The sequence below is a fragment of the Amblyraja radiata genome, chromosome 19, assembly GCF_010909765.2.
Source record: "Amblyraja radiata isolate CabotCenter1 chromosome 19, sAmbRad1.1.pri, whole genome shotgun sequence".
Classification (NCBI taxonomy): domain Eukaryota; kingdom Metazoa; phylum Chordata; class Chondrichthyes; order Rajiformes; family Rajidae; genus Amblyraja; species Amblyraja radiata.
In genome coordinates, this window is record NC_045974.1 from 31,571,998 (window position 1) to 31,585,612 (window position 13,615).

Genomic DNA, 13,615 nt, shown 5'->3' on the forward strand with positions numbered 1-13,615 from the left:
TACTCCTCATAAAATATCGATCAAACTTCAAACTGGTAAATTCACGTTTAATCTTACTGTTTTACTTCGGAGTCACGTGAGTGACTACGTGAAGATTTTAAAGCTCTGTGATTTCATGCCGTGGAAACGAGTCCATGCATCACATCTGCCTTGATTATGGGGAGAATAGTGTTAACATCATTAGACATCAATACGATATTGAAAACCCAACGATAAATATATTAACACCAAATTATAGCCCCTATTTATGGGGTAAATTATATTACAGAACTTAAAATTGTTTCTGCAAATGTTCCAGGTTCAATGACTGGTTTGTTATAAAATCGTTGGAAAGTTTTCTCCGTTGATCATCCTGCTGTCTTGAGGATTTGGTCCATAGGAACATCCAACTTCATAGCTGCCGATGTAGCTGCAGCCCTGGAGCGAGTGAGATTTAAAATGCTAGTGTCTACTCCAGCCTTTATTAGGACCTGTTTTAGCCATCTAGAGATGGTCTGGACTGTCACTGTTTTGAGTGGCTGTTTGTAGCTGATTAAAAGTGACATTTCTTTCCCTCTGATGATCTTAGTATACTCCATATATAATAGTAAGTGTGTTACAATACAGAGACGATCATCTGTCGGGTATGCCCTGAATTCTGTTTTTAGGCCTGCTGACCCCTGTCTGTTCTGTTTGACTAATTCATTGATGTGAAAAGTTAAATTTCCAGATGAAATAGTCATGTTGCCCAGCCTTAGTTTCTGTAGTGACTGGACCCTTTGTGCCGTGACCAAGGCCATCAGCATGCCTGTTTTCATAGTCAGTTTCTGTAGGGACAGAGCTGTAGCTGGAGACCAGCGCAGAGGGAGAACAAAGAGGGAAGAGACAGAGACTTTAAGATTTTGCCTTCCACCACAGTGAGGAGGTGTTTGGTGAACTCACTGTGGTGGATGTTAAATTTGTGTTGATTGTGTGTTTTTGCCATTTTTTTAAATTATATGTATGACTGCAGGGAAACAAAATTTCGTTCAGACCGAAAGGTCTGAATGACAATAAACCGAATCTAATCTAATCTAATCTAAAGTTTCTTAACATGGTCAGTACAATGCTCACATCCCATATTTGGGAGTACCTGGTTCTTGGGGGATTAACATTAAAATGCCCCTCATGAGTTTGGTTACCAGGGTGTGTCTCAACAGAATGCCACTCTGTTCCTTGCCACAGGTATGTTGACAGAGCACTTCTGGCGTAGTTGACGGCACTATGACTGAGCCTCTCATCGTAATGGAGGCTTGCCAGGAATTCCAGAACAGACGGGATGTTCATAGATCTGTGGGTGATGTTTATTGTTGTGACAGTACTTCCCATTTCTTGATGACACCAAGTACTGTTTTTTGGTGGACTGTCTGTGGGCCGCTGAAATAATATCCACTGTTCGGTCCGTCAGTCCCAGGTGTAGTAGAGGTGCTTTCAAACTCTACAAATTAATAGGTGTATATAATTATGACATGGGTAACTTCCCCTTGTTGCGGGATGAACCAGTAAATTAGGTCTATGATGGATGGTGATGCATGGTTCTAATACCATGTCGAGTATCACCGGGACCCATGGTTGAGTAGGCCAATCGGGTACTATCAAAATACCAGACGCGGAGTCTTGCTGTATATACCTAAATACCCGACTGATGAGGCAGAAAGGAGGGAATGCATAAATAAACAATCCCCCAATGCAGCGAAAATGCATCTGTTGCCACTGCCCCAGGTTCTGGTTCCCATGAACATAATTCGATAGCTGGTGTGAGCCTGGATGCGAATAGGTCGATATCTGGTGTTCCATACCGTGCTGTAATTTCAGCAAATACATTTTTATCCAACATCCATTCAGTGTTTTCATTGAATTTGCGTGACCTGTTGTCTGCCACTAAATTTAGTTTACCTGGTAAGTAGGTAGCTATATCCAAATATCTCTCTCTGGATACACTATTCTGTAGTTTCAAGTCCCTGGCTCTGATTGAGGCTCCGACATGTTTTCAAATACACTGGTTGACACTGGGAACATTCAGTGTTTTGCAGTTCCCTGGTGGTAAGTGTCTTGCTGTGGTGTCCAATAATGCCTGTCCTTATAGCTGGTTGAATGACAAGTAGTTGATACTTGCAGCTATTTTAGGTTCCAGGTTTTGGCCAGTGTGGTTGGGTTGAATAAACTGGGACACCATATCCAATAGGTTTTCTTGCACCCCATGTGCACTAGGGGTATGTTCTGCACCCCTCTTCAGGGTCAGCCCAGAATTGACCCCCTGTACTCCCCTCTGATGAGGGAGAAACACTGTGCAGCCCTACAAGAGGTACTGCTGTAGGACTTACTAGCTGCCCACTGTGACTAGTCTCCATCTCCCAGAGCCTGTCACTTTGGAGTATCTGCTCCAACAGCCGCTCCAGCTGGCTCCAATGCTCTCGGGCACTGGCCACTCGCTGCTGCTCCAGTTCCTGCAGCCGCTCCAACCGGCTCCAATGCTCATGGGCACTGGCCGTCGCGGCTGCTCTTGTTCCCCGCTCCCAGCCGCTCCAACCGGCCCCAATGCTCACGGGCACTGGCCGCTCGCGCCTATTCAGAGTCGGACTCTTCGGAGTCAACGACTCTGTTAGTTTTTTGCTTTGCTCTACCGCCAGGCCATGACCGGTGCGGGAGCGAAGTCGGGCACAGCTGTTCCCATTACGGGAGATTGGCGTGCCGTTGGCTGCTGCTGCCGGCTGCCCGCAACTCCGCGGTTCTCCCCCGCCAGCTTTTTCGCAGTTTTCGTGGATCTGGTCCATGTCTCCACCTGTAAGGTAAGTGGAAGGAACGCAGAGTCTCCTTACCTGCTGTTCCCGGCTTTCAAATTCTGCCGCTAAGGGGAACGTCGTTCCCCCTGCTGTGACTCGTTGCAATGCGTGTAGCGATATGACACGCATGCGTCCTGGCGGGGTTCTTCACGTAGTCACTCATGTGACTCCGAAGTAAAATAAGCATTTAGACAGGTACATGTATAGGATAGGTTTAGAGGGATATGGGTGAAACACAGGCAGGTGGGTGTAGTGTAGATGGGGCATGTTGGTCGGTGTGGGCAAGTTGAAGGGCCTGTTTCCGCGCTGTATTCACTCTAATTGTGGTAACTGATTGGTTAAACCAAGAACCTGAAGCATGCAATCATATAAATTAATCTAGAGTATGCTAGGATAATAAAGTGAATTCAAAAAGCTAGACCCCAGCTACAAACAAAATTGAATTCAGATTCAAGGATTGGCCTACAGAGGGACATTTTACCACCATAACTTGGGGAAGATGTGGGAAAACCCTAGATTAATGACTTGTGCGGTATGAATATTATTTTTCAGGGTTATGTAGCTTTTTCTCTAAAGTTCTTATGAACAATTGCCAGAACCCATTTGAGATGAAGCTAAATACCTGTTTGCAGAATATGATGTCTGCTTCTCTAATCCCTCTAACTCTCTACCTCTAAGTCACCCTTGTATACCCTATCTCTCCATCCCTCCCCCACCCTAGTCAACATATTAGCTTCACTGTCATACTGATGAGTATCACTGTTTGTATTACACATTATCACCTTTCCCACAGCCAACAATGGACCAGTGTGGGCTCCACCTGCCCACGATCATCGTTATTGGCTTTGATCTGTCTTTTTGCATATCTTTCATTAATTTGTTCTATGTATCTTTTCAGATCTCTCGTCTCCCTCTCCCCTGACTCAGTCTGATGAGGGGTCTTGACCCGAAACATCCCTATTCCTTTTCTCCAGAGATGCTGCCTTACCCGCTGAGTTATTTCAGCATTTTGTGTCTCTCTATGATGACTGTTATATTGTTCAGTGCATTAAGATGCCTATACAGCATCTTATAACACGCTGAAATCTTATCTTATATCTTATTGAAACATATAAGATTGTTAAGGGTTTGGACACGCTGGAGGCAGGAAACATGTTCCCGATGTTGGGGGAGTCCAGAACCAGGGGCCACAGTTTAAGAATAAGGCGTAAGCTATTTAGAACGGGGACGAGGAAACACTTTTTTTCACAGAGAGTTGGGAGTCTGTGGAATTCTCTGCTCAGAGGGCGGTGGAGGCAGGCTCTCTGGATGCTTTCAAGAGAGAGCTGGATAGGGCTCTTAAAGATAGCGGAGTCAGGGGATATGGGGAGAAGGCAGGAATGGGGTACTGATTGGGGATGATCAGCCATGATCACATTGAATGGTGGTGCTGGCTCGAAGGGCCGAATGGCCTACTCCTGCTCCTATTGTCTATTGTCTACTGAAATAAAACAAAATGCTTCAGATACCTAGGCAACATCTGTGAGGGAGGAGAAATATTAACATTTTGCTTAGTGACCTATCAATAGAAGTTTGACGGAATGATTGTTGATCTGAAGCATTCTTCATTTTTCTCTTTGATCCTTGACTTGCCATTTATGCATTTCCTGTTTTATTTTGTATTTCCAGCATGTTTTACGTTAGTGATGCACAGACATATTTGTCTTAATCCCTGTCTTTTATATTCCCCACAGAATGTTGAATCGATGCTGAATTAATATTGGAATTCCTCAAATTCTCCCTGCAATGAAATGGCCAACACGTACACGTTAAGCAAAAACGCAACTTATTTTTCCAGGACCGAGTGAAATGTAATTTTCTTTCTTTATGAATGATGGTGTTCAGTGGTGGACTGGGCTATCAGATTCAATCTTCTCCATTGTCATTCCACAACTGACAGTGCACACGAAGAGTTTGTGAATTGCTGCAATTTTAAAGGCTTAACATCAGTGTTCTGTTCTGAATTGAACGCAATAGTCAGTCAAAGTCAAAGTAGCCTTTATTGTCATCCAGACCTTTCGGTCTGAACGAAATTTCATTGCCTTGCAGTCATACATATAATAAAAATGACAAAAACACACAATAAACACAAATTTAACATCCACCACAGTGAGTTCACCAGGCACCTCCTCACTATGATGGAAGGCACAAATCTTAAATAGCCATTGTGATCTGAGCTTTAACCAAGTTCTTTAATCTGGAGCAAGCAGACCTACGTATCACCTGGATGGCAGCAGGCTTATGCCTTTCAGGCCTGTATGAACGGGAAGATTTCCAAGGCTTATCCCTCGTGGTTAATATTCTCCATTGATATTTAAACTTACTACTGCATGAAAAGAGACCATTCAACCCATCAATGCAATCCCTTCAATCCCCTTCCAGACTAATTTCTCAGGAGTCCTGCAACTTGTTTTCTCTCATGTCCACTAATTTCTCCTTGATTTACTTTGCCACTTCATAAGTTCATGTTTATGTCAAGGGGACAGAATTAGGCCATTCGGCCCATCGAGTCTACTCTGCCATTCAATCATGGCTGATCTATCTTTACCTCTCAACCCCATTTTCCTGCTTTCTCCCCATAACCCTTGACACCCTGACTAATCAAGAATCTGTCAATCTTTACCTTAAAAACACCCTGACACTTGTCCTCCACAGCTGTCTGTAGCAAAGAATTCTACAGATTCGCCACCTTCTGACGAAATTAATTCTTCCTCATTTCCTTTCTTAAGGTGCATTCTTTTATTCTGAGGCTATGCCCTCTGGTCCTAGACTCTCCCACTGGTGGAAACATCCTCTCAGCATCTTCACTAGCCGACACTAAAGGGCCTGTCCCACTTTCATGAGTTATTCACGAATTCTCCAGAGTTTTCCCCTTGATTCAAACACAGAATATTCGTAACAAGTCCGTAGGAGGTCATAGAAGTTCGTAGATATATCATAGTGGCTCGTTATGCCAGCCGTAGGTACTGGTGGCATCAGGTAAGTCGGGCCGTTTTTTCCAGCCCGATAAAAAATGTCCATGAGTAAAAAATTCTCGGGATGAAAGAAATTGCAACTTTTTACTCGTAAGGAGGGCATCGAAATAGTCGTGGGAATTTGTAGACATACTCGTAGGAGTTTGTAGGAGTTCGTGAACATAGTCGTGGAAGGTCGTAGGAGTTCGTAGATTACCACGATCTTGATTTTTTTTTTAGGTTCTTTAAACACGGCAGAGGTTTTGAATTAAGTTGTGAAAGTGGGACAGGCCCTTAAGGATTAATTTAGAGCAGCCAATTAATTTACCATCATGTCTTTAGGATATGGGAGAACATTGGTGCATCTATTGGAGATCCACGGAGTCACAGGGCACATATGAAATATGAAAACTTAAAGTTAGCACCTGAGGTCAGGTTTGATTAGGTCCCAGGAAGTGTGAGGCAGCAACTGTAGTGCCACTACATGATAGAATCACTCATTATCTCCTTGCTTACTGATGGACCTTGCAGGGCATCTCTGGAGATATTAGATCAATTTGACCTCGAGAATCTCCCTCTGGGAACTTTCAGGGCTATCTAATTATTAGATTGATTCTCGAAGAGGAAAGCCAAATTTTTATTTAGGCAGGAGAGAATTATACTGGATGAATAAGAAAAGGCCACTTGCATTACCTGAATGCATACACTGATTGAAACAGCCTCTTTATCCAAACGAATATGCAATTGACTGTTGTATAGCATATTTTGATTGATGGGCTGTCTCTGTAGAGTTTGACATCTCATACCCTTGATTCATATCTTAGGTGGCGCGGCTTAGGAGGCGGCGCGGCTCTGGCTGCAGCGGCTCTCCGGCAGTCCTGTTTGTTTTGTGTTGTTTATTTTCGTTTTGGTTAGTCTAGTTTTGGTTTTTATTTTCTGTTTTTGGGGGGGGGGGGGGTTGAAACGGGGCTTGCTGTCTCTCCCTGCGGGGGAATGCGACTTTTTGTCGTATTCCCCTTCTCTGCCTCCGTCTGCGCTGAGGCCTAATGGCGGAGCTGGCGACCTCGAGGCTCAGGAGGCAGAGCCCGCCAGGACTCGCCCTGAGCTCGCTCTCGTGAGGGCGGCCCGCTCGGGGCTGAACAGGGCTGCCGTGAGGGACTGTGACGCTCCCGTGAGGACGGCCCGCACCGAGGAAGGAACGGTGCTCTCCCGTCGGAGTGGCCGAGCTCGGGGAGGTATGGCGCTCACTAGCCCTAGGGAGGAGCGGCGCCCAGTCGGGGCGGCCCAGCCCGAGGGAGAAGCGGGCCCAGTCGTGGGCGGCCCAGCCCGAGGGAGAATCGGTCTCCCGGTCGGGGCGGCCCAGCCCGAGGAGGAGTCGGCCCAGGTGTTTCGGCCCCCAGCCCGAGGTAGTAGCTGCGTCCAGTCGGAACACGAGGGAGGATCTTCTCCCCGTCGGGGCCGCCAGCCCCTAGGATTAGCGCGGCGCATGTGGGGGGACAGCCTGCCCTAGGAGCTGCTTCGGTCGGGGCGCACCCGCTTCCCCGTAGCTGAGCGGCGCCCAGTCGGGCTTCCTGGCGCGAGGCTGAGACTGTGGCAGTACTCACGTGAGGGCGATCCGGCTCGGGGCTGGAACGGTGCTCCGGTGGCTTGGACGGTGTTCTGGCGGTGGTGGCCTGAGTCCGGGGTTCGGCCGCGGGCCAGCGGCTGCGTCAGCAGGACTGGTGGGCGGCAGCTTCGACCACCCCGGGCCGCGGTGTTTGAGCCGCGGGACAGGTTTTAACATCGCCCGGGGGGTATCGCCTCAGCGCAGAGGGAGAAGAGGAGGGAAGAGACTGGAGACCTAAGACTTTTGCCTCCATCACAGTGAGGAGATGTTGGGTGGACTCACTGTGGTGAATGTTAATATGTGTTTATTGTTGTTTTTTATTGTATTGTATTGTATGTATGACTGCTTCAATTTCGTTCAGACTTCGGTCTGAATGACATTAAAGGTTATCTTATCTTATCTTATCTTATCGAATATGGCGTTTGAAATTGTTCATAAATTACTGTATCCTGGAATATTACAGGGAATGTGACGCCAATGCCTGCCCCATGTTCATTGGTCTGGCTAATTTGTGAGTGAGTTGCTATGGCCCATGCCAATGAGCACCCTATTCTTTTTCTTTTTTTCTCTCTCTCGTGAACATGACTTTTGATCTGGGATCACTTCCTATTGGGATTTTTCTTTCCTTGCCGATTTGCACTTTGAATAGAACAACACAATCTGAAGGATGGATTTGTAAGGGCAAGCTGATGAGTCTGACCAAGATTGGATTGTGGAAGTGAAACGTATACACATTGCTGCTTATTCTCTTGGAGTCCTTATTTACAGTATGTCTGGGAATAATAGGAGCATCATCAGGTGAGATAGTTTGTGTCAGAAGTGATTCCTTGAGCACAATTTACAGTGGTCACATCTGATTAGCACATACAGACTTAAATGTGATTAATCTGCTGAGACGTTGTCCTGTTGGTTCTCCTGAGATTGTTGAATGACTGTCATTTTTCGGAGCTTTGAGCTCAATCCAATGCTCAGCCAATGTAGTTTCAAAATGTGAGGGGTTGTCAGTGTTTAGGGCATGCATTAAGCTGTTGCATCTTTTATTTCTGGCATTCCAGGTGGTAGAAGGATACACTTAGGGGGGATCAGTGGTGCAGCTGGTAGAGCTGCTGCCTCATAGTGCCAGAGTCCTGGGTTCGTTCTGACCTTGACTGCTATCTATGTGGAGTTTGCTCTGTTCTCCCTGTGACCGTGTGGGTTTCCTCCCACATCCCAAAGACATGCGGGTTGATAGGTTATTTGGCTTTTGGGGAGAGAAAAATTGTCCTAGTGTGAAGGGAGTAGATGAGAAAGTGGAATAATATAGAACTAGCGTGAATGAGTGATCAATTATCTGCATGGATTCGGTGGGCTGAAGGGCTGCTTCCAAGCTATAGTATATCCCTAAACTATACCTTTTTAGCTCTAATCACATTGACATTTAATCACACTATATATAATATATAATAATATTTAATATTGTTCCACAAATGGAACAAACATCAAGTAGAAGAATGGTCTCGACCCGAAACGTCACCCATTCCTTCTCTCCATAGATGCTGCCTGACCCGTTGAGTTACTCCAGCATTTTGTGTCAGACATCAAGTAGTCAGATGCAGTGTGGGCCTGGTGTGTATGCGGCCCAAACCATCACACAAACCCCTTCCATTGACTCCATTTACACTTCACGCTGCCTCGGCAACTGAGTTGGCAATACAGAGGCCAATTAATCTCCACACCTGTGCATCTTTGGAGTGTGGGAGGAAACCGGAGAACCCGGAGGGAACACAAGTGGTCACACGGAGAACATACAAACTCCGCACACACAGCACCTGCAGCCAGGAATGAAGCCGGGTTTCTGGCAGTGTAAAGCAGCAACCCTACCGCTACACCACTGTGCCGCCCCTAACATATGACACCCTTACTAATCAAAGGTGTCAATCCTTGATAGGGAACCTATCAATCTCCACTTTAAAAATACCCAAATGTCTTGACCTCCACCTCCATCTTTGACGGTGAATTCCACAAATTCACGACCCTCTGGCTAAAGAAATGAGCCCACTGTTCTCCCACTGATATTGCTTCACTTGGCTTGGCTTAGTTCAACATTGTTGCCTTCCGCTTTGAATCAGAAATGTACTGATCAGGAATGTTTTCCTGAATCCATTTGTGAAACCTCTCTCTCCCCCTTGCCCCTGATGTTTTAGTTATCCCCATCTACATTTGATCTTTTGAAGTCCATTATCATTACTCCATGGCTTTTACTACTCTGCAACTTTCCTGCATGTTTGCTCTTCAATAACTCGGTCACTATTTAACTGGCTATGATATCACTGATTCGATCCCCGATTGTTCGTGGACATGCTCTCCATAGAAACATAGAAACATAGAAATTAGGTGCAGGAGTAGGCCATTCGGCCCTTCGAGCCTGCACCGCCATTCAATATGATCATGGCTGATCATCCAACTCAGTATCCCGTACCTGCCTTCTCTCCATACCCCCTGATCCCTTTAGCCACAAGGGCCACATCTAATTCCCTCTTAAATATAGCCAATGAACTGGCCTCAACTACCTTCTGTGGCAGAGAATTCCACAGATTCACCACTCTCTGTGTGAAAAATGTTTTTCTCATCTCGGCCCTAAAAGATTTCCCCTTTATCCTTAAACTGTGACCCCTTGTTCTGGACTTCCCCAACATCCGGAACAATCTTCCTGCATCTAGCCTGTCCAACCCCTTAAGAATTTTGTAAGTTTCGATAAGATCCCCCCTCAATCTTCTAAATTCTAGCCAGTACAAGCCGAGTCTATCCAGTCTTTCTTCATATGAAAGTCCTCCACAACTAACCATGCTGTCATTTGACCAATTCTGCCACTCTCACATTTCCTATCATTCCTGAGCGCCTTGTTAAACACAACGTGTTGGAATAACTTAGTGGGTGCATGCAAATTGACAGTTGACAATTCGGTTGAGACCCTTCCTCTGGACTGGAGGAAGGAACTCAATCCAAAACGTTGATCATATATTTTCTTCTGTAGATGAATGAATGAATGATACTTTATTGTCCTGCAAAATAAGACCTGCAGACATGAGATCAGGCACGTGCCGTGAGTGATTATTCAGGGTAGGCAGTCAGTCGGCTTTTAAAAAAATCTTAAACCGCGCATGCGCAGATTGTTCTCTCCGTAAGCTGTCAGTCGACTTTTATAAAGTCTTCAAAAGCAAAATCTCTTAATAAAGTACCGTATTTCCCGGCAATGAAAACTCACCCCGATTTTGAGTTGCTAAATTTTGAAAGAAGGCTGGTGGGACACAGAATTTCTACACTCAAAAAAATAAAAATAAAGAAAGCAATTTGCCCAAAGGCTTCCAAATCTCCTTCATTCTGAATTACTGAGTGGGTGGGGGGTGGAGGGTGATGGCAGGTGGAGAGATGGTGGGAAAAACGGGAGCACACCGGGACGTTGAATCAGTTGTAATCTTATTGAATGACAATACTTGTTCAAGGGACCAATAGGGGAGTCTGGCCAGGGGTACAGTTGCGGGGAGGGCAGGAGTATTGAGAAGAAGGGGGTCGGGGATCATGCCAGTAACTCACTCACTCACCGCTGCCATGGCTCTCCGGGCGCGGAGCCACCGCATTGTGGCCGGGGAAGGAAGCAGTTCAGGTGGCTGCGAGCGGCCTTGGGACCGGATAGCGGAACTGGACGCCACTTCAACGCCTTCTGCCGGCCTGCTCACCTCTGGCAGTGCTCTCCGTCTGAACATCTCTCACATGCCGCTCGCCGGCTTCGCTCTTGTCAGCCGCTTCCTGCAAATCCTTAAATTCCGACAGCCGAGCAACCTTAATTGGTCCCTTGATCACGCTGTCGGAATTTAAGGATTTGCGGGAAGCGGCTGACATGAATGAGGCTGGCGAGCGGCAGGAGAGAGGTTTTCAGATGAAGAGCACTGCCAGAGGTGAGCGGGGGCCGGCTGAAGGAGCTGAGGTGGCAGCCGGTTCCGCTGTCTCGTACCGGTGGCCGCTCGCAGCCATCCGAGCTACTTCTCCCCCCCCGGCCACAATGCGGTGGCTCAGCGCCCAGAGCGTCGTAGCAAGTAAGTTGCTGGCATGATCCCGACACCCTCCTTCTCAACGCTCCTGCCCTCCCCGCAACTTTACCCCGGGCCAGACTCCCCACATGCTGTGAAAGAAACTCTCCCCTCCTCAGCGGCGCTGTCCTTTTACAGCCGCTTCCCATCAGCTGCCAACAATGAGGGATAGACTTGGCTATTCCTCAGTACAACAACATCGTTCTTGACGTTGCTGTACTGAGGGATAGCCAAGTCTATCTTTCTTGGCTAACAACCTTCCAACTTTGGCTTCCAAGACACATGTAAATTTTCATGCCTTATTTCTGGGTAAAAAATAGCGTTTTCGTTGCCGGGAAATACGGTATTTAAAAACATATAGCACCAAGAAATTTACTTACCACATCATTTATACACGAACTCCATTCTTCTCGCTTTGTTTCTTAAGATACTCTTAAGATAATGGCAATCCATGTTTGAAAAACCCGCCAAGAAACTTGCGCTGCTCATGTGCAGTACGATGCTGTGCATGCGCAGTAATGCAAAGGCAGAATTTCAGCAGTCTTCAGTCCCCTGGAAATTGGCGGCTTGAAGCAGCGTCGATGGCACGTGGGCTGCACAGACCTTCACGTGTTACATGCACTGCGGATGTAAGGCACGGAGAATTCCTCCAGCAGATTGCTTTTTTCTCAAAATTCCAACATCTGTAGTTTCTTTTGACTCCATGATGCATGTAAAAATTGATATTGATTACACATATTTGGGGTGGAAGTGGCAGAGTTGCTGTCTTACAGCGAGAGAGGCCCAGGTTCGATTCTGACTACGGGTGCTGTCTTTATGGGGTTTGCACGTTTTCCCTGTGATCACGTGGGTGTTCTCCAGAAATTCCGGTTTCCTCCCATACTCCAAAGACGTGTAGGTTTGTAGGTTAATTGGATTTGGTAAATTTGTAAATTGTCCCTAGTGTGTAGGATAGTGCTAGTGATTACTGTTCGGCATGGACTTGGTGGGCCGAAGGACCCTTTGCTGTGCTGTATTTCTAAAGTCTAAAGTAAAGTTGTATTCAATTGATTAAAGATTTGAAATTTCCCCCAATTTTGGCAAACTAGTGCCATATTGCACATTCCATGACAAATAATATAATAATAACAATAATAATAATAATAATAACAATAATAATGATAATAATAATAATAATAATAATAATAATAATAATAATAATAATAATAATATTATTATATTATTATAATAATATCTTTTATTGTGATTGCACATAAGCGCAACGAGATTTGGTTTGCAGCTTCCATCCGATGTCATAACTTAAATAACTAATAACATTTAGATTTAGATATCCCGAGAACATGGTTTGTAAAAAGAACAGTAAATAGTCAAAACAGTTCAAACAGACTAAAGTGCAGACGTGTCTGTGCGACGTGACCATCCGAGGGAGACAGTCCATGGGGGTGGGGGGCACTCAACAGGGCCGGTTCAGAGATGCTATAGCTCTGGGAATGAAGCTGTTCCTGAGTCTGGAGGTTCGGGCGTAGAAGGCCATGTAACGTCTGCCGGAGGGAAGTAGTTCGAACAGTCCATTACAAGGGTGTGAGGAGTCTTTATGGATGGTGAGGTGGTGCAGTCTGTACCATAGTTGTGATCATATCTGAGTAAAAGACTGAAAATAAATAACTCTCTCTCACTTGAGACTGCGTTTGATGGTTGCTCTTGAGATGGAGCAAGGCAGTGTCACTACATGTGAGACCAGGGCAAACAAGCACTTTTCTTACAGCAGTACATGCTGGGCCTTGAACTCTTGACCGCTTGTTAAGATGTTGATTCTCTGCAGTGGTAGCCCATTTGGTCACAAGCATTTCTGATGTGTCCGATGGACACCTGCTTCATAAATATGATCTAAAGGAGACGTAGCTTATTTTCTTCTCTGACTGAGTGGTAATCTGGCAAGTTACATTTTAATTAATAAAAACATTAAATTAGCTAAAGTACCCGCTTTTTCATTTTTTACATTAAAGACAAAAAATCTACCTCATTACCTATGGTATTTTGTGGAAAAATATGATGAGAATTTATTTTAAAGTTCAGTACTTCCAACCAATTACTAAATGCTTGGCTTATTATTATATTATCTGTTGTAATTGTCCTAAGTCTCTCCTT